Below are 20416 nucleotides of genomic sequence, written 5' to 3' on the forward strand. Positions count from 1 at the left end.
TGAACACATACAGTGCTTACACAACGAAAATGTGACGCAGGACTGAACAAACAGTAATAATAAAGGTGCCTAAAGGGTTATTTGAAGCAATGCCATAGAAGAAGCACTCAAACATTTCAACAGATGTTTTTTTTTTTAAAGGGAAACTCCTTGGGACTTGCAGCAGAATTATTAAACATGCAAATGAGCCATGTTTCTGAGTGGCTTAAAAATTATTGTCTGACTCTGAACCACAACAAAAGTCTGTATGTGCTTTAAAATAAGACAAAAAGTACTTGAAAGATTGATAATACTCAAAAGTTAAAATATTTTTGAGTCACTTTGGATCCCCATTTGAAATATGACGTACACATAAAGACACATACTGCTTAAGACTGTTCAGGTTTTGATCGAAATGACAAAGTATTACAGTTAAGACATTGTTAGTACAATTTAACGTGCATGATTTTGTCACATATGTCCTACTGTGTAACTCTCACTGAGCCTTCTAAATGGTAATTAAATCTATAATGCTATTATATAAACAGGCTTTTAAAAAATAATGGAACTGTAGCAAATGAACTGGCATCCCTGTATATTTAAAACAGAGCTCTGACTTTTTATACAATTGAATGTCTATGGCTTTTCTTTAAGTGCAAAGAAATACTTTGTCAGTTTATGAACAACACTAGGGTTAAGGAACCATTTAAAACAGTAACCAACAACTGTAGAGTGCCAGTATGAAGAAGAACCTTCAGTCATCTTTATTAGTAAAAGACATACAGTGACAGAATGTACTACCATCAAAAATCTAAATAGAAAAAATGATTAAAGCACATTTTTAAAAGCAAAAATTAGACGCCTTTAACGACAAATCTGAATGACGATTGTGGGAATTCTCACTGATTTATTAAAACATCTACACACAGAAACCTACATTCACATCCGCTTACACCAAGATAGTCAGGTACACACACTTGCATGGGTACGCACACACATACAAACATGCATGCTTTAAATTTCGACTGTAGCTACATGTTGTTTTATTTAATATCTCTTAAGCTTAACCAGGGACAGAGGCTGCAAATTGGCCTTAGCTACAAGCCCTACGTACATTACATGTTGCATTCGATCTTTTACTATTAAAATTAACAAATAAATAAAATAAACCAAAATATGTTAACCACTCCAGAGTACACATCTGAAAAACAATCCACTGAAATGCTCTTTAGGGAACTAATGGGGGTGCTTCTGTGGCGTCACTCCAAAGAACCCTTTTCATCACCTTTATTTTTACGAATGTAGATTTTTACGAGTGTGACAGTAAAATAAGCCTCTCAGGGCCATTTCTGACGTGTCTAAGCGCAGCCGAATTCAAACTGATGACAGACCTCTTAACTTTCTAGGTGAGGTGTACCTTGAATCTCACAGATGCGCCCATGGAATTTCCACTCAACATCGCTAAAGTGACACAGTGTCTCCCAAAGGCAATTCCTGACCACATGTGTTTAAGAATAAAAAGTGTTGCTCAACAGCAAGGCCTAAGATTCTCAACAGTGGGCCAAACAAAACCTATTTCTTTTTTCAGAGGTTTTTCTTTTTTTCAAGCATTCAGAAAAAAAGATCTCAGCGAGATTCAGTAGTAACCTTCCGTCATTATCGGAAAAAAAACACACATTTCTATTTTTGTTATTTTTATGCATAATTTGAAAATGCTAGTTGCCGCTTAGATTGTGACAGAATTTGATGGCAAATTGACCAACAGAAATGCTGCGAAATCGCTGAAATAAAATCTAAGATTTAAGATCAAATTCCCTTGGGCTTTTATTTAGACAAGCTTATGTTCCAACAGTGACATTCTGCTGATAGGATTTGTTAATTTATTGAATATATTATTGAATAATTTATTTCTGTGTATTATCTGTAGGCCAAAATTGTTATTCTATAGACACTGCCTGGGTGGGACCTGCCAGTTTATAGGGGTTTTATATTGTACATTTTTGGTACATGTGACATTAGACAGACACTGGAAGTGTATTGGTCGGTACCTTAATCTGCGATGGATGGATGGATGGATGGATGGATGGATGGACGGAATACTTTTATATAACTTCAGATCATCCTTAAGAGGATTGAGATTGAAAAGTGTGCACATGAATACTGTACATGCGTATACATTGTTCCAGCTGATGTAATGGCTGAAGGAAGTATTAAGGTAATTGCAGAATATTTTTGTGTGTGTCCCGGTCCACTCAGGTACCCATACTGTCCGCAAAAAGCCACGTGTGCGGTGAATGAGAGCTCTGCCGTGGGCCTGTGAAGAGATGCGGTCTATGGGGAGATGTAGAGAGGGACCCTGGGTGTCAGATGAGGGGTAATTATAAGCCTAGTTATGGTGTGATGGCTGTTACTGGAGCCGCACTTGGCACGGCTCCCTAATTTGAGGGAATTAAAACGCGCTAGACGGGACCTCTTTGTGCACCCTGCTCCCCCCCTCCACCCACCCCCACCCACCGACACACAGGCATACACACACCCTGTTTGCGTTCAGAGCTGGCACTGAGCTGGCACGGCCTCAGAGAGGGACCTTAACGGAGGGAAGCGCCTCAATGCCTAGATGACCCCGGGTAATATGGAAATCAGCGGGTGGGGGGGACATACTGCAGAGTGAAGGCTCCCCACTATACCATGTGCACACACAGACAAACTCAGTGAATGTATTCCTGCTGGTAGTCCATGAGCACTGCCCATTCATGGGCCATGCCAGCCTGCTGTTCGACACATTATTATAAAACTGTTCAAGGAAATTTTCATCTTCATCTGCATATTCTTGCTTTAGACCTACAGAAAGACTGAAATTTAGCCCAAATGTAGTCACTCACTCATCACTGGACACACGTTTGGGGTCTGTATTTTGCTTCGTTAGTTTTGTACAGGGTCTATAAGGCTAATGCAGCTAAAAAGTAATGGAAGCTCATACTGACACAGTTAGCACTGTTCAGACTGCATTCTTAAATCTTTAAAAGTATGGACAAAGCTCATGCTTCGAGATGGCCAACACCACTGTTTTTAGCCATGTGGTGTTCACTAATACGCAAAAGTCAGAGACCATTATTCATTTAATTTTGCCCAAACTGACACTAAACACAACATTCATTATTCATAAAATATTTCTGAGGAGATCAGATATAAAGCAGCATCAGAAAAAAAACATACTTAAATTATACAGAATCATCAACAACTATATATAATATATAATATACATGTTGTCAGTATTTAGTGTGTCGAGCCTTTTCCTTTATTACACCTTCCTTCCTTTTTTTTCAGTTTTTCAAAGAATCCGCAGAGCTATTTTTCCACATCTCCAAAGTTCAGTCTTAGAAGTTGGTTGCACTTTCGCATTGTCACGATCAAACTCATTCAATGGTCTTGAGGTCTGGACCTGGGTGGGATGGTGCTTCTATGGTTTATTTACATGCTTTCTTCTTTTTTTTGCAAAGGCTTCTTAACAGCTAGCTGTCCTACAGCATTGTTGCCTTCTCATAATGGAAGGATGGAGAGAAAAACCTGTGGAGCATGATATTCTTTTCTCTCTCTCTCTCTCTCTCTCTCTCTCTCTCTCTCTCTCTCTCTCTCTCTCAAAGATGTAAGCTTCAAGCACTGTTTATCTGAAGGGGGCTAGTTTTGGTGGTCTACCAGGTCTTACTTTGTTGTTAGGAGTTAGTTTTCTATATTTCAGTCATGTTATTTTTTTCTTTCCTTGTACAAGCTGATGATCTTATGTATAATCTCCTCAGAAACATCTCCTGATAATGAATAAAGTGCTCAATGGGCATTTTGACTGGAAATTAAATAAATGAAGGGTGGTCTCTGACTATTGCACATTACTGTATTTTGTTTATATGACAGAATGTCACACAGATCCAGAAACCACATAAGCAGATCTGTTTGATATTGCCTAACAACTCAGTTCAGGATTTTGGGGCAAGTGCGTGATCGTTAATTTTAAGTGGTGAGGTAAAAGCTTCCATTACTTGTTAGGTACATTTCAAAAGCTCCAGTGCAGAATTAAGCAAAGCAAACTTTAAACACCCAACCTGTTTTAGCTGACCGGCTACATTTGGGATTAGGGGGCATCATGTATGCTATTACCCCTTTAACACGTAGTCTCACACGTGTAGAGTCATGGGCAGTATGATGAAGTTTAATGGCTTGTGGTCAGTGGTGAAAGAGGTGGTTGAGGATGAAGCGGGTTGGAGCCTAGAAGCCGTACATGTCTGGGTAAAATTCTTTATCTGATGAATATCCTTTTTATTTCTACTTTGATGTCCACTCAGCGCCTCAGGTCCATCTAAAACCAGGCTAAATTTGTGCATTTAAACATGCTACACTAAAAACCCCTATTTTATTCGCTCTCTCGGCCAGCCCCTGAATCTCTCGCTTGGCCTATTTTGTGTAGCCACTGGTTTCACTTATTAAGTTTCAAAGGTTTCTGGGCAACGTGGGTTAAAAAAAAAAGGCGAGAGAGAAGTTACCAGGCATTTTTTTGGCACACCACTGCTTGTTTCTTGCCCAGGACGAGAAGGTTACCATGGCATCGGTGGGCACCTCATAAAGCAAATCATTGTTGGGGGTTGGTGATTGTGTGTGTGTGTGTGTGTGTGTGTGTGTTCATGCCACACTAAATGCCCAAATGCCATGCCTGCATCCTCTAAATACTAAAGGGCACTTGCTGACGCCAGCCTGGTTTTCATCCACACCATCTCACTGCTTTTCTTTCTCACGCAAATTTTTCATCTGCCTGCCTATCGGCCAGCCGGCCTGCCAGTCTGTTTGTCTATCGGTCGTCTCCAAAAATGTCACTGGCTGCCCCTTTCACCTGCGATACTGGAGAGGCCGGTCATCAAACTCAGTTGATTGGGCTCTTGCTATGCTATTAACAATATCCACACGTTTGCGTATGTGAGAGAAATCAAGCAGAAAATGTAATCCTGGATTGGAAATAGATAGAGAGCCCCGCTGCATCGACTACACTTTGGGGTAAGGGGAAAACTGTGCATATTCAATTTTTACCAAGTAATTCCTTTAACATACGTATTACATGGAGGGATTTAATGGCTTTTATCTATTAGAGATTTTTATTTTATTCTGATCTGTTGACAAAAATGTCCTACTCATAATATCTGATGATTTCAGGAGCGATTAATATGTCAAATGTTATGTTGTGTATATTTATAATTATGTTTACACATCTTTATAATAATACTGCAACAATAAGAATTACTTAATAATAAGTTTACTTTTGATTACTATTATGAGATTAATAGTTATGAGATTATCCACTTACCTTTATTATTATTATTATTACTATTTATTGCTGCTGTTCTCATTGTTGATGATGATGATGATGATGATGATGTTGGAGGTGTTTTTTTTTTTTAATTAAGAGCTGAAAAGATATGAGATCATACACCTACCTGAACGTCTGACAGACACAGAAATGACAAAACACCGCTTGTAGGTACGACAGCACCTATTAAAACAATAAAAAGAAACCATCATAGCATTTAAAGCAAATAAACAAGCATGGTTGAGCCTCAGCATGAAGCCATATTCCAATTGAATTAAAAGGAGTTCATCTAAATTACACTGTTTAAAAAAACATAATTCATGACACAATTAAAATGTGTGTGTGTGTGTGTGTGTGTGTGTGTGTGTGTGTGTGTGTGTGTGTGCTTTTTTTAATTTTTTTTTTTTTAATGACACTTTCGGCCAAAAACCCTACAAGTGCTTTAGGCTACTGACTAGTGGGAATTAAAAACCAGGTAAATCTTCATCTTTCTGGCGATATACTTGCTCAATTAAAACGTGCATTATTCAATAATTACATGAATGCTATATAATTGTTTTTAATATTCTTTGTATCTTTAATCTTTAAGTTGATTTTTTTTAATCATTATTTAGAATTAGACCCAATAAAGGGCTCAGCAGAATGGTCTCTGTTACAGCCCATGTGCAGGCCTACAACACCACATACTACGTCTATACTGACACCGTGTCCACACAGGCAGCCAATTCTGGTGAGGATGTTAGTATTCAAGGAAGGCTTAAAGGCTCAAACGGCAAGATGCTTTAGTTTCTCGGATGCTCCACCAAATTTCTCCCTCCTGGCTCACCAAGGCCTGACCAGAGTCAAGCCTCGGTTGTTACAGTTGTTGTTTGGTTTTTTTACAGTTGTTAGTGCCGCACAGCACCCCCAGGTCTTGTTTAAACTACCAGAAGCAGAAAAAACAGACCACAAAATAACACATACCTGCACAACTGCTTACACATCCATGCCAGTTTATTACCCTGAAAAACAGTGAATAAGCACTTTGTAATGTTTTCCTTAATGCTGTAGGAGCCAAAGAAAAGCAAGGGGAGAAAAGCAAAGGCAGCAAATGGCCCAAATGCCTGTTTTCTGAATGTTTTTGTTTTTTAAACCGTTGACTAAGACCAGGAAAACTCTACATAACAGAAGTGGGTTAAGAACTAAATGTATAAATCATACAGAAATAACTTCTGGCCTTAATTATTTGACGCAGTCGTTTGGTAGCGCTGGCTTATACTGTGTACTGCGCACACACTGCAGCCTGTTTCACGCAAAATTAGGAGGAAATTTCCACGCACAGGCATGAAGGAAGGTGTTAAAGGAAGAGAATCTCTCGGGAAGAGCTCAGAGGGAAAAAAGGAGCCATCCGCTGGATAAAAGAGAGAGGAAGACAGCTAACAGAAGCAGCGAGGAGGCACCCGGTTTGGATTTTCTGCTTACAGCCCCCAATTCACGAGTTACTGTGTGAGAAACACTGAAGCAATTTGCGGTTCCCCTCAAACATCTGAGCTGAGGGAGAGATAAACTTACGGGTGAGAGAAAGAACAGTGACGTTAACACGACACAGTAACGCCGGACAGGTGTGGGTTTATCTTCGGTGGGGTGAACAGGGCAGCTCGAACAACCTGGAGACGCTGGTTTGTTTTCCGCCCGTATTCCGTCAGACCCCGCCTACCTACTGTCTACCGTGACAATAGTCTGATCAAAACGGTGAAATACTAAATATTCACACATGTGATTATTTAGTATTTACCTTTAGACGCGGCTACTGTCAAGAATTAAAGTGCTGAAACTTGAACTTCACAAATGAAAAGATCCGTCACTGGAGTTTATTGAGGCAACATAATCGCACTAATATTCTGCTGGAAGTTTGTTTTTAGGTTGCATTGACTCCGTTCATGATGTCTTCATTTCAGGTATTTTACTGGTTTATTTAAAAATAATAATAATAATAATAATAATAATAATAATAATAATAATTTATCAATATTATTGTACCAATATCGCTTTCATCAAGGAAAACGAAAGCAGCGCACGTTTAAAACGAACTGAACTGGGCTTTAAGGACAGTTTTGTATTTTAAAGCGTACATTATTTATATTATTTGTACCTGTACAGCAAGTGTCTTCACTTGTCACTTTCCCTGAATAGATTTTATTCTTCTTATTATTAATCTTATTATTTTTATATTGCTAAAAAAGGTACTTTTTTTATTTAATAAATTGCATACAAGTGACCCACAGACTCCTGCGCTATGATTGGCTGGTAGTATCCAGATTTCTGCGCTATTGGTGGACTACTATTAGTCTATACTACTGTCCAATCGCAGTTGCACAAGGCGGGGCTTCCCGGAATACAGGCGGAAAATAGAGAGTCAGGAGTGAGTAACTCCTACTGGACTTAAGTGAATGCTCTATCGCCCTCTGCTGGTCTCCTTTTCGCAGTTAAAGGGGCTTAGTGTGCATCTTTCTGGCCCTGGTCACCGTAGTTGGAAGACAAGTTACGTGTAAACACATTTAGAATCTGATAGCCCAACTTTTGACTGCTAATTTTTTAATGAACTATCATCTGACTGCTCGGCCTGAGGAGTGCTGATAGTCTAGCCTCTGAGGAAAAGAGGTAGCCTCGTGTGTCTGTTCTGACAATTTGTCTTAAACAATTAAACCATTATTCAGACCAGCCTTCAAACCATTGTTTGCAAAATTAGATCATGGTCTATTTGACATGAGCGAAATATCATATTCTGCCTGAAACTACGGAAAACCCCAGCGCGGTGTGAAAGATTTGCCTTACTCCGCTCCGCTCCGTTGTGCATCATAGCTCTGCGTTTGGCCAGCAAAAACTGCAGGCCTACCTCTTAGGCCTATGAATAATAACACACAAGACGCATTTACATCATCCAGCCTAACAGAGAGTAGGGAGGAGGGAAAAGGCCTGAATGAAATATCAGACACTCATGGGACTCAAACTGTAGAACAAAAGAAAGTAGCCTAAAAAACTCACCTACGAGTAAGTGCTGCTGGGAGCTGGGTTTTTTGGCTGGGAGCTCTGGGGCCTATACACTTCGGATGCATTGCTTGATGGCCAGTAGCACGGAATTCAGTCTACGTAAAGCAGACGAAGCAGTGCGGGTTTAAAGCAGCTTCTGAATGCCCCCATACAAAGGAGATATCCAATTAGCCTGAGCATAGATGGAGGAATAAAGGGGTTTGGAGGGTTAAACCTGAGATTTTTTCCCCCTGTCTTGGCACAAGGATGCCTGGCCTGTTTTATACATGTGGAAAACAGCTCCAAACAGATTTTAGAGCAAGACAGGTGCCAGCATAACCATCTGCTTTGAGTTTCACCCCTCCTCTCCGCTCTCTCGTGCACACATAGGCCTGTATAGCCACACACACACCATCACCACCACCAACCCTGCCTGCTCCATAGGCCCCTCACTCTACACTTGAAGGCAACTGGAAGGAATAGGCAGCGCTATACTCATAGTCTACAAAGGCAGCGTGAACCAAGAATGCACGATTTTGCAACTTTGTGCGGGTGCGCCAGCACGAGAAGGAAAAACACATGACTACTTGAATAGAGTTTGAATATCATATAGGTGCAAAGTGTAAAGTTATGAAAGGGACAAAGCAGAAGAAGTAAAAGCTGCTAAAGTATTCGTCACGTGATCACTAGTTCAAGAGTCTGATTCGAGGCAAGCGCTTTTGCAGGTCAGCATGAAGTTGCTGAGTGGGTCTGTCCCTGAATGAACTCAACCCCCCTCTCCATCAGAGCAGAGCAGCTCCATAAATCACCTGTGGAGGCATGAGGGATAAGGGCCGTGCTGTAGCCAGAACCCAAACACAGGAAAACCCAAGAAGACTCAAAACTTCATGCTCCATAGCTCTTCTTTTTAGCTTCGAGGAGCCATCAAGCCCAATACAAAGAGACGCACATGTATTTCCTCCACGGGAATTCGGTCTCCGCTCCACATTCCAGGGCTGTGAGTTCAATGCAAAGCTCGAATTCAAAAATGTTTTCCGTCAAAATAACCCCCTTTTCCGGGCAAAAGACTTAGACTGTATTTTCCTTCAGGCGAACTGGCGAGTTTAGCTAACACAAGGTGACAGGCCTCATTTGGAGCACGGCGCCTGTGTTCATTAGACCTAAGATGGCGTCTCTAGTTCAGCTCTAGACTATAGCTAGAACGAGGACGATCTTCTGTCGCTACGGTGTGTGTGGGCAGCTTTGGGCAGCTTTTGGCCAGCAGATGAGGTGCCAAATGGGCTCTGAGCAGCAGGGTTTTTCTTTAAAAGAGTGTGAAGGAAAAGACTGCGCAGGTGCTCCTTCTAAAGACGAACTGTGTGCCAGACAAGTTTTGGCGAGGCTTGTCGAGCTCTAGGTGCCATTTTGTCTCATTTGTTTATGTCTTCTCTTTTCACAGCGTACTTTTGCTTTTTTTCTACCACAACAATCACCTTTTTCAGGCTGTATACTTAAGAGCTTTTCCACTAAAGCAGCCTATTTGAGTCTGCTGGGGGGATCGTTTGAACGTGATTGAGCGGCATTTGGCGTCAACAACACGGTAATAGAAATGTAGAGCACAAAAACAGTTCTGTGTATAAAATATGCTATTCGCAATGTCAATGCTAAAGTGTGCCAAAGCCAAACCAAGCAAGAGAAGCGAAAAAGGAGCTTTGGGCTAATTGCTTTATTCCTATTAAAGGTGGTAAGCCTATGATGTGAGCCGGACGTGGTGCACAACATGTTCCTTGCGGCTTGGCAGTCTTTTCACGGCCCATTTTAAGTCGGCAGCTGAGGCCTGCAATGATTAACTGGACAGGGTGGTCATCACTACCTCTGTCAATGAACTCAATAAACCAGGCACACCGCGTGTGTCCACGCATAACGCCCCCGTGCCCAGCACCCAGCCAAGCCAGCACCATATACCTCACTTTGAGTGCCTATTGATTTTATGTGATCAGACTTTCTAGAGGGTTTGCCCTACATCATCTCGTTAAATGGCCGATGTAATCCATCCTGAAGCACAGCAGCAGACAAAGCTCGCTTTGTGTTGCAGCGCTTATGCGCACATGGCGCCGAGCCTCAGCAGACCTTGGCAGCCCTGCACACAACATTAAATTGTCAGAAAAATGTCTCCGAAAAACCCGATTGGGTCATGCTTTTGCTTTAAGGTATTTAAGTGCAAACATTGGCAAGCTGTCTTTAATTGTATTGTTCTCGTTAAAGGCATACAGTGCACGGTGTATGGAAGACCCGGGGAGCATCGCCAAGACCGTCCACTGCAATATGGTGCCCTGGATCTCCTAAAGGCTACCTGAACATACTGCACCCTCAATATTCAGTAATGTGCCTCAAACGGGAGGACGCAAAGCGAAGTGTTGAAGTGGGGGGGGTGGCCATCTGTCTGTAGTGAGATTTGGGAGAGGAGGGAAAATAAATTGAGAAAAGGCGCAACAAGAAGCATAGCAACACCAGGGAAAATCTAACTGATGACACTGCTCCAGGTCTAGCTCCTCATCCGCTTCTGTGGGAAGAGGAAAAGAAGCTGTAAAAAAGGAACGAGACTAGTTTCAGACCATCTCCCAAAGGAACAGCAAAAAAAAAAAGTATGAAAGGAAGTTAAAATCTGATCAAAACAGGGATGAACAATATGTTGTGATTGCGATATTCCTCACAATACATAAAAACCCACCTTTGTAGTCAACTTCATAGTTAAGATGAAGTGTTTTTTGGCATATAACGTATTTTTTATATGCATTCATGGTGTAGAGGTATGTACAGGTTGTAACACAAAATAAACCCAAAGAAAACACTTTTTGCTTCATCTTTGTTTATTTTATTTTCTTTTATATTACATATAAAACTCAGAAGACGTTCAGTGCTTATTTTAGATAAGTACATAATATGGCTATATCGGGCGTAAAAAGTACAGGTTGTGGCAAAAGTCACAAGAAAGGTTTTATTTTATTTTATTTTTTATTTTATTTTCGTCTTTTATCTCTGGGGTCATCTCAAACAAATTGTGTATGCTGAGAAAATCAGCAGCAAACACCACCTTCAGTACCGCATTGTGAAGGCTTGTGACAGCATAAAAAATAAAATAAAAAACGATGTCCTGTGACTTTTGACTCACGCTGTACATTTGTGGAGCACAGCTAAATCAATCCATCGCCCTGTAGGAACCCCTATGAAAAGTCTGTGATTGGTAAGAATCCTAGCGCACATCTAGCCTGAACAAAGTTTATGATTTGTGAAATTTGAAAGAAGAACAAACAGCCTTACATTCAGTAGCCTTCACAAATCATAAACTTTGTTTAACTTTTTGTTAAAGTTGAAAGAAGAAGCTCCTGAGTGGCGTAGCCGTCTAAGCGTTGCGGGGTGGGGGATGGGGGGGGGGTGCACTTGAAAGAAGAAGTCGGGGGTAAAAATAAGGTGTGTGTGCTGCTGTGAGTTTCCCTGTAAAGCCTGAAATAAGGTGTCAAGTTGGATTTTGCAGGAGTGTCATACGTCTTTATGTATTAACGTCACATGCACAGACTCAAAAGGCTCGATGTTTAGGTCTTAAATGAGTATGTCAGCATTAGAATAATGAAAATATGATGATACTAGTAGATAATTGACTTTACAATATATCATTCACCATGTTTTACTGAGTTCTCTTTGAATTTTCTTTCAACATACTTGCAATAATCAGATTGGTCCTCTCAGGGAAGGGGTCCGAAACACAACCGATGTTCTAAAATGTGCTTCTGTATGTTGTGTGCAATTATACATTTCCACTGGGAGGGTCCCCAAATCCTGTACATAGTGAAGCTATCAAGGGCTCTTTGCAGAATTGATATTGCAATGGGGAATACTGCAATAAGGATAATCAATGGTTATATCATGTAGTTACAACATAAAAAGCAGCTTTTTGTAATATGGTGGTTCCAAGACCCCCTAATTCTACTGCAGTACATGGATTAGCAAACATCTCAGAGGTGAATTTGCTCGTTTGAGGTGTGGAGGACCCAGCACTATGCTTGGCGAAGCTGGCGCCCAAGCGGCCCTCCAATAGAAACGCCAAGCGGCTTGCAGTAACAGTGGGCGACAAGGGCACCTTGGGTTTGCAGATGTTTCGGGCTGATGACAGATGGCTGTGGCACAGGCGCGGGGAGCGGCGGGACAGCGTCTGCGCCAGCCCAGTGCCACCTGCACCCCTCTGCCAGTCCCCATCTCCATAATACCCTCCACAATGGAGCTGATAGGATGTGCTGTGTTGGGCATGCATGGCGTGAGAGTGCGCACTTGTTTGTGTATGTATGTGGGTGATGACTCAGCTCTAAGAGATCACTGGGATCTGGGGAAAGGTGCAACCTTTGGATTCTCTGAACACAGCAAAGAAACAAAACATGGGGTGTATCTTTGCTGCATATAAGATGGATTACTCCATTATGAAGCCATTATATGGATCTCCACCCTGTTTGACCATTCCAATGTCTCCTTTTTTCCCTGTTTCTATTAGATTAATTTTGATGTATTTCAGGCACATGCACATTCGCAATGTTATCACGTATTTGATTAGAGCTGATATGCTTACGAATTAAAGGGATGTGCGTAAAGGGAAACATTAAAGGGTCGGGAGCTGATTTCTAGACCTCCAGAGGGAAGATACCCAGACAATGGTGACATTTGAATTCATTTATTGACCATTAACAGTATTTAACGCCTTTGGCAATGCAGTTGTTTTCCGCGAGCGGTGGCGCGTCCGATTGGCTGACAAGGCCTGCCAAATTCCCAGTGGTTGGAGGCACAAGCGATGAAGGGCGAAGCAGACAGAGAGCAGGAGGCAAGTTAGCGAAATGTCAAACTACTCATTAATGTGGACACACACAGCCAGCATCGTATGAGACAAAATCTGCTCTCAAAGGTAGAGAAAGCAAAGGAAACTTGCCATTATTAATACTGAACACATTATTGAATACTGACAGTGGATGTTTCACTGGCTTAAATGAACAAATTAAATATGGAAGGTTGAAATGAACCCGGAGAATTTGTAGTTCATGTAATTGATATTATTATTTTTCACATGTAGCTTATTGAAACAAGCAGATTATCTCAGAAGCACTGATTCCAGTACAAGAGAAGATATTGTATTGTGTTTTGCAGAAAATAGACATTCTTCACATTTTGCTTGAAACATTAAAACAAAATGAGAGGTGTTGAAAGTACAAACTCACACCTGCCAATATAGAACGCAATGTAAGTGTAATTCTTTGTTTACTTCACTATGTAACTGTATATAGTACTATGCTAAAGTCACACTTCCATTTATTCAATTGACTGTCAAGACAGCTATTACGTATATATTATTCATTTTTTCAGGAGATTTTTCTGAGGATATTAGTTACAAGATAAGCAACTTGCATAAAGAAGAAAAAAGCGAAATGAAAACAAATGAAAAAACGGGAATTTCCAAAACTGGATTTCAAAAAATTCATAAAAGATGCAGGGAAAATGGGGCCCCAAGCAACCATGCAAGACCTGGTAGACCACCAAAACACCGTCAGATAAACAACACTTCATCTTTGAGAGAGAGGAGAAAATCAAGCTCCACTCTTACTTCAGATCTGAAAACATCCACAGGTGTTTCTGCCCATCCTTCCACTGTGAGAAGACGGCTCAACGCTATGAGTCTGAAAGGATGTGTGCTGTAAAGAAGCTGTTACTGAGAAAAAGAAAAGAAAGGATGAAAATTTGCAAAGAAGCTCTGTTCTCAGAACAAACTACTCATTAATGTGGACACACACAGCCAGCATCCACTGGATGGTTAATTGGTTAATTGGTCCGCCAGCGTGTTGCCTGACCACCCCAGAGTCCAAACCTCAACATCACTAAATGTGTTTGGGATTAATTTAACTGTGAGAGACAGAAAATAAAACCAACCTTTATGACTGAACTTGGGAGGTGTGGAAAAATATGCCTATAGTCTATAATATAAGTCTCCTGAAAAGGAAGAACACTGTAATGAAGGTAAAGCGAGGACACACTATATTCTGAAAATTTGGATATTATATTTAGAAGTTGAGGTCTATATGCAATTTTCTATTAATTGAGTTTTCTCCTGTTTACATAACACTGGAAAATGAATAACCTAACCTACCTTGACTGCAAATTAAATGAATGCAAAATGGTCTCTGATTTTTGACAGTACTGTATGTAATTACATGAAAACATTTGAATAATTTAAGCGTAATAACTCTCAAGGGTTACATTTCAACTTGTTACCAAATGTCTTATTGCATCCTAAACTTTCCTGAGGCATGAAGAACCCAAGCATAGCACAATTTGATGGTTTGAGAGGGAGGCACATTGGCAGTAATTACCCCATCCATCTTAATGGAGGCTTGTGGGCACCCTTTTATGGATCAGTCCTCGCTAAGCCCAGCATTTTGATAAATCTCTGCTTAAATTAGCCACCCCAGGAGTCTAGGGCCTCCTTCACTCTCTCACTCTCTATTCATCATCTCATTAAGGAGTTGGGGCGAGGCTAGCTGCGGCTCTCTCTGCCCACTGGGAACTTTTGGCCCATTCTTGGGGAGACAGCGTGAGTAAGTGTTCCTAGATACTCTATGGCTTTGCTAAGCACCGATGATGAAGCAAACAGTAGTGCCAGCGAAGGCAGGTTTGTGTTTTGTTAGAATCCACTCACAAGAACATGGCTAGTCACTGTCTTCAGTGTGTTCTCTTTGAGGTGTTCAGTAACTATTAGTAATTCACGTGATAACAGAAGCTTAAATGATGGAGCAAGCATGTTCAAAGTCCAGCCCCAGGGCCAAATGTGGTCCATGTATAGATTTTAATTGGTCAGCCAGCGTGCTGCAGTTTATCCTTTCACCTGATGGTGGCAGCAGCGCTGTCAAAGTACAGTGTGATGGGCTGCGCAGGGGTCACAAAGTTAGCTAAAGTTTAAAAGCCTTTCTTCTCTGACTGGACCTGCAGCTTCATTAACTAAACAATATGAAGTCAAGACTACAGCTATAAAGCTCAAACTTAGCATGATTTGGGCAAGATGGACCTTTGAATACTTTCCACAGCAAACAGAACCACAGCAAACGTATGCGCCGCATATTTCAAACAACTGTAATACATTTTATATCACTCAACGATGAATCAAAGCATAACCAGTACAGTAAATATTCAGGAGAGAAACTAAAGCAGCTACCCGAGTCTCACTGTACCAACTTCTTCAGAGAGCAAATTCAGCGGTTCAGTGAATATTAACCACTGAAGACCAAACAATAACGTAATAACTTAATCATTTAAGTGGGTTAATCTGCTCTTCTCATTTATTAAAGTGATTTCTGAATGCTGGTACTGGCTTTATTTGCTGGGTGAAGAACATAATCTAACAAAATCAAAATTTCTTAGAAATTTCAGAAATGATGTTTTTGAACAAGTGAGTGTGTTTTACTGATCACTGTAGACATGCATGCGCCATAAATCCTCTGATGGCAGATTTACACACCTTTATGGGGTCACTGCCAAATTCTGAATACATTACCATCAGGATCAGATCAATTAAGTGCTCTACATGGTTGTATTTGATATATTTTAAAAACAGAATTTTTTTTTATAATGTGAACAATACTTTGGCCCTCAGTTACTTTTACATGGTCCGATCTGGACATTCCTGCGATGGAGCCGCAAACCTCATACCAAATTTGAAAAGAGCTTGAAAAGCATTGATTATTAGAATCACTGAAATTCAAACCTTTCTAAATTTCAAACTTCTTTCTGCAGTTCCTCTTGTACTCTGCTAGCAGATTAACTAGGAGACTGTTGGATCTATGTAGGCGTGAGTGGGGAAGGGTGGGACCCCCTGCTGTATGAAAACAAGTCATACCTCTCCACAAAGACGATTGTGTTGACATAAAATGAACAGCACAACGGCAGATTTCTTGAGATTAAAAAATCATATACAACTGCTGCAATAAAAAATAGCACTTAAGTACAATAAAAACGTTTATAGCATTAACTTTCTTGCTCACCTACAAAGATAAAAACCCAGCTGTGTAAACACTGGATTTTGTGAACTATACAGTTCAATCACACAAATCCTTTAAACCTTATTGAAGAATCAAAACAGACGAAAATTGCACTGTATGGCTGCTTTGAAAAAGAATTAAGTTATATTAACAGATGTTTGACTAAAGGGACAGTTTAAATAGAAAAATGTCCCTATCACTACATCTCCTGAAAGCGTGCCAACTTGCCTCCTACAGGTACACAGGTCTCTAGAGTGAGATCTTGTAGATCCCCTTCTGATGATGTATCTTGAAGGTCGGAGGGACTTTTGAGAAACAGCTGCTTTGGGGTGGATTAAGGAAAGTAGGCTGTTTGAATTTTGTTTTTTTTTTCCTTTCCTTTATCTGGTTGTTGCACAATTAATACAAAATTGTGAATTTCTATTAAATACTAGTTCCAGGCCGGAATTCCTCTTTACATGTATTTTTTTATTTTACAGGTGCTTTATTAAAAGATTACCATTTCAGAGCAACAGCAACAATCAACAATATGCTTTTTCTTTCTTTGCGCTGATACACGAGGAACGCAAAAACAAGGCATTTTCACCCTTTCTTTCTCATTTCCAAAGTCTTCCTATGTACCCAAACACTGCACCGAGGCTCTGGACCCTGTTCTGCAGAAGCATCACAGGCCAAAGACTCTGAACATTCATTCTAATAGTTAAGCTGACTGCTACATGAGTGCTTTTATATTCAGCCCTAAAAACATGTCCTTTATTAAGTGTGGCATCTTTACTATGGGCAGTAAAAACGTCTTGATTTGTGTGGAAGGCTACTTAGGATGTCCTTACTGTGGGCTGTCTGCAACTAAACGCTCACAGCTCTTAAAGAAACCAATTTTCTGTCTGAATATATTACGGGCCACATTGTAAAGGTGTAACAGTTGCACATTTTATAAAGCTTGAACATTTAATTCAAGGTCCTGCATGCAAGAGTTTGTACTTTTAAAGACTGAGTCAGGAACCGTTAAGCCAGCATAACAGTGAACATCTCAGTAAGTGTACTAATTGTATCATTTATATATATATATATATATATATATATATATATATATATATATATATATATATAGACACACACACACACACACACACACACACATCTTCTAAGCCGCTTCTCCTTCTGCATCATGGGGGGTGCTGGAGCCTATCCTAGGCAATATATATATAGAAATAATGTGGCGTGTACCTACCAAAACACATACTTTCTACAAGTCAGTAAACCTTTTTGTGTTTTGATGAAAAACATTATGATTTTATGTGTTCAGTAGTCAAGCACTGGCTAGTGTTTTTGAGCAAGCTAAAACTATCACCTCTGAAACAGTCACTACTGAAACATTGGATAAAGTGTTATAATTGTTTGGATGGTAATAAAATCGAATACATAATCATTTGTTACAATAAAATCATTTGTTTTAATAAAATAATGAATAGTCCAAAATGTGTTTTCAGCTCATCGGAATGATTAATATATAATCAATAGCTCTGAATGTCCTCTGTGGTTTTCTGTACTCACACATCATTTTGTTTGTGCTATAATAACATGTGATATAATGTGATACAACCTTTGAGTCAGCTCACGCGAAGGCAGTAACCACATCTTTTCAGGTCAGTATGCTTGGAGGAGAACCCTAACTGCTCATTCTGTGGTGAAGGCAGAGGGAAGGCCATCCTACCCACCCACAGAAAACGGGGCCAGTTCTCTTAGACTCCGGGCCACAGATGGCTGTGGCATTCTCAGGGATCAAACTCATGATACAGTAGAGTCAACCGTACGGCTGCCCCACCATATAGTTTTAATGAGGGAATCTCTGCTGACAGCCTGTAACACTGCATCTGGACTTATTTTGCTCATAACAGCGTAAATTATTATGGGCTATTTCATAGCTATACAGTACTGTGCAAAAACCCACCCTTCACTTCTTATCTAGTCAAAGTAGCCGTTAAGTACAAGCTATTCTCTTCTTTCTGTCAGGAAAAAGACGGAAAACCTAATTAAAAGAAAATGACGTAAAAGCCTCAACAGGTAGATATAATATCAAATATCTCACTGCTTACTGTATCTGCTTTCGCCTTTATTTATTTCATTCTTTCCAGGAGGCCTGCCGTCAGTTTTTAAAGAAATCTACAGGGATGTTGTTTCCAAACCTCCAACGCTTGGTCTTAGAAGTTGGTTGCTGTGGCATGCGTCCATCCCCAGGACGTATGGCACAGTTGCTTTTTCTGCTTCTGCATATCCAGGAAATCTTAAACACATTCAGTGATGTCTGGACTCTGGGGTGGTCAGGCTCTTGCTGCTTATCTCATGGTGACAGTTTTGGTGGTCTACCAGGTCTTGTACAGACGTGAGTCTCACTTTATTTATTTATTTATTACAATTCTCGATACCCTTTGAATTCCAGTTTTGGAAATGTTTGTTCTTTTAGTTATTTTTCCTTTGAATTTCTCTTCCTTAAACAAGTGGATTGTCTTATATGCAGGTGCATTCCTTTTTTCCCTCTGCATCAGTATTCCTACTTTGTGTCATATCACAGCAGATAAATTCCGCTTTGCCTAAATAATACGTGATTAGCATTTTGTATTGGTGCTGATTATCCTGATGCGAATAAAGGATGGAAGTTAAGAGGAGTCGAAGTATACAGGAGTCCGGAATCCTGAGTGCATGAGAGCGTGTGTGGGTAATCAGGTTAAATCATATCAGTGGTCCCGCAGGGAGCAGTAAATTAAATGGCGAGTATGGGACCCTCTGTCCCAGCCCCACATTTAATGCTGTTTTAGCTGCAAAGCAAGCAGAAATAAAAGCCTTCTCCAGGGCCCTTCCTGTCCCACCTAAACTCTCTCCATCTTTCCGTCTCTCTCTCTCTCTCTTCTGTCTCCCGCAGTGACAGAAACACATCACTAACTGCAGCACCATGTGGTACATCCATTACTATAAACCACTTCACCACTCCCTGCTGAACGCCCCCCCCCCACACACATATCCCCCCTCCTGAACATCATTTTTGCCTGCGGTTCTTGATTGGGCTCGTTCCAAGTCGAACATTAGAAGTGAGGGGTGTGTGTATGTGTGTGCGTGTGTGTGTGTGTGTGCGTGTGTGTGTGTGTGCGTGCGTGTGTGTGTGTGTGTGTGTGTGTGTGTGTGTGTGTGTGTGTGGAGGGGTGATCGTATAAACACAGTCATCCAGAAGAGCTGTATCTCTATAGTGACTTCCTAATCTGACCAAAGGACCAGGATGTAGAAGACCAGTGATGTAATGTCTGGATTGATACAGAGGTGCCTCAAATTATTCATTTTGGTCCACACCCTTTGAATTCTGGATTAAAAAAGCCACCATACCCTAATGTTAACAAGCTACATGATTTCATGAAGAATTGTTTATTGCTATTATTATTAATAATCAATGGAATTATTTGTTGAACATGGGTATATTTTTCATGTTGTATTTGTTCCTTTGTGTGTAACAATGTCTCTTAACTGTGGTACAAAATCCATGCTAAAATATGTTTGGTGTGTTTTTAATTTCTTAGAAATATCACCCTTTACTGTAAACCAGCACTTTCACTAGATCAACTAGTTATTCCGACACACCACATTTTACTGACAAAACAACAGTAACAGCTATTAAAATAATCTACTTCTAAACAATACCACTCTGTGGTAAAGTACAGTAAATATATGGCATGTTTTGTAAATACCATATTGCGTGTCACTGCTGTCGGAAGAAAACCTGGTATCTCCATTTTTGTCATTTTTCAGTTTTTGTCATAATTTGAAAATGCATATTTCCCTTTGTGTTGCATGTAAATTTCATGATGAATGGACCAAAAGAAATGGCCCAAAATTGCTTGGAAAAAAGTCTGGTTCCATGGACTTACATTAAAAGTAAAGTAAGTTTTTCCCTTCTCCTGTAAAGTTACAGTTTTGGAGATACAAGGTTTTGTTCCGACAACAACGATTTGCTGATTTGCTTCATGCCTAACAATGTCTCTTAAAA

At 40.3% G+C, this 20416-nt stretch overlaps 1 long non-coding RNA gene across 1 annotated transcript; it reads left to right on the forward strand.

The window, feature by feature from the left end:
- Positions 1 to 4677: 4677 nt before the first annotated feature.
- On the forward strand, positions 4678 to 11026 carry LOC108440997. Its single transcript, XR_001858898.2, has 2 exons — positions 4678 to 5019; positions 10583 to 11026. It is a non-coding gene; the product is annotated as an uncharacterized LOC108440997 (long non-coding RNA).
- The last annotated feature ends 9390 nt before the right edge of the window (positions 11027 to 20416 follow it).

The sequence above is a fragment of the Pygocentrus nattereri genome, chromosome 14 (genome assembly GCF_015220715.1).
Source record: "Pygocentrus nattereri isolate fPygNat1 chromosome 14, fPygNat1.pri, whole genome shotgun sequence".
NCBI lineage: Eukaryota > Metazoa > Chordata > Actinopteri > Characiformes > Serrasalmidae > Pygocentrus > Pygocentrus nattereri.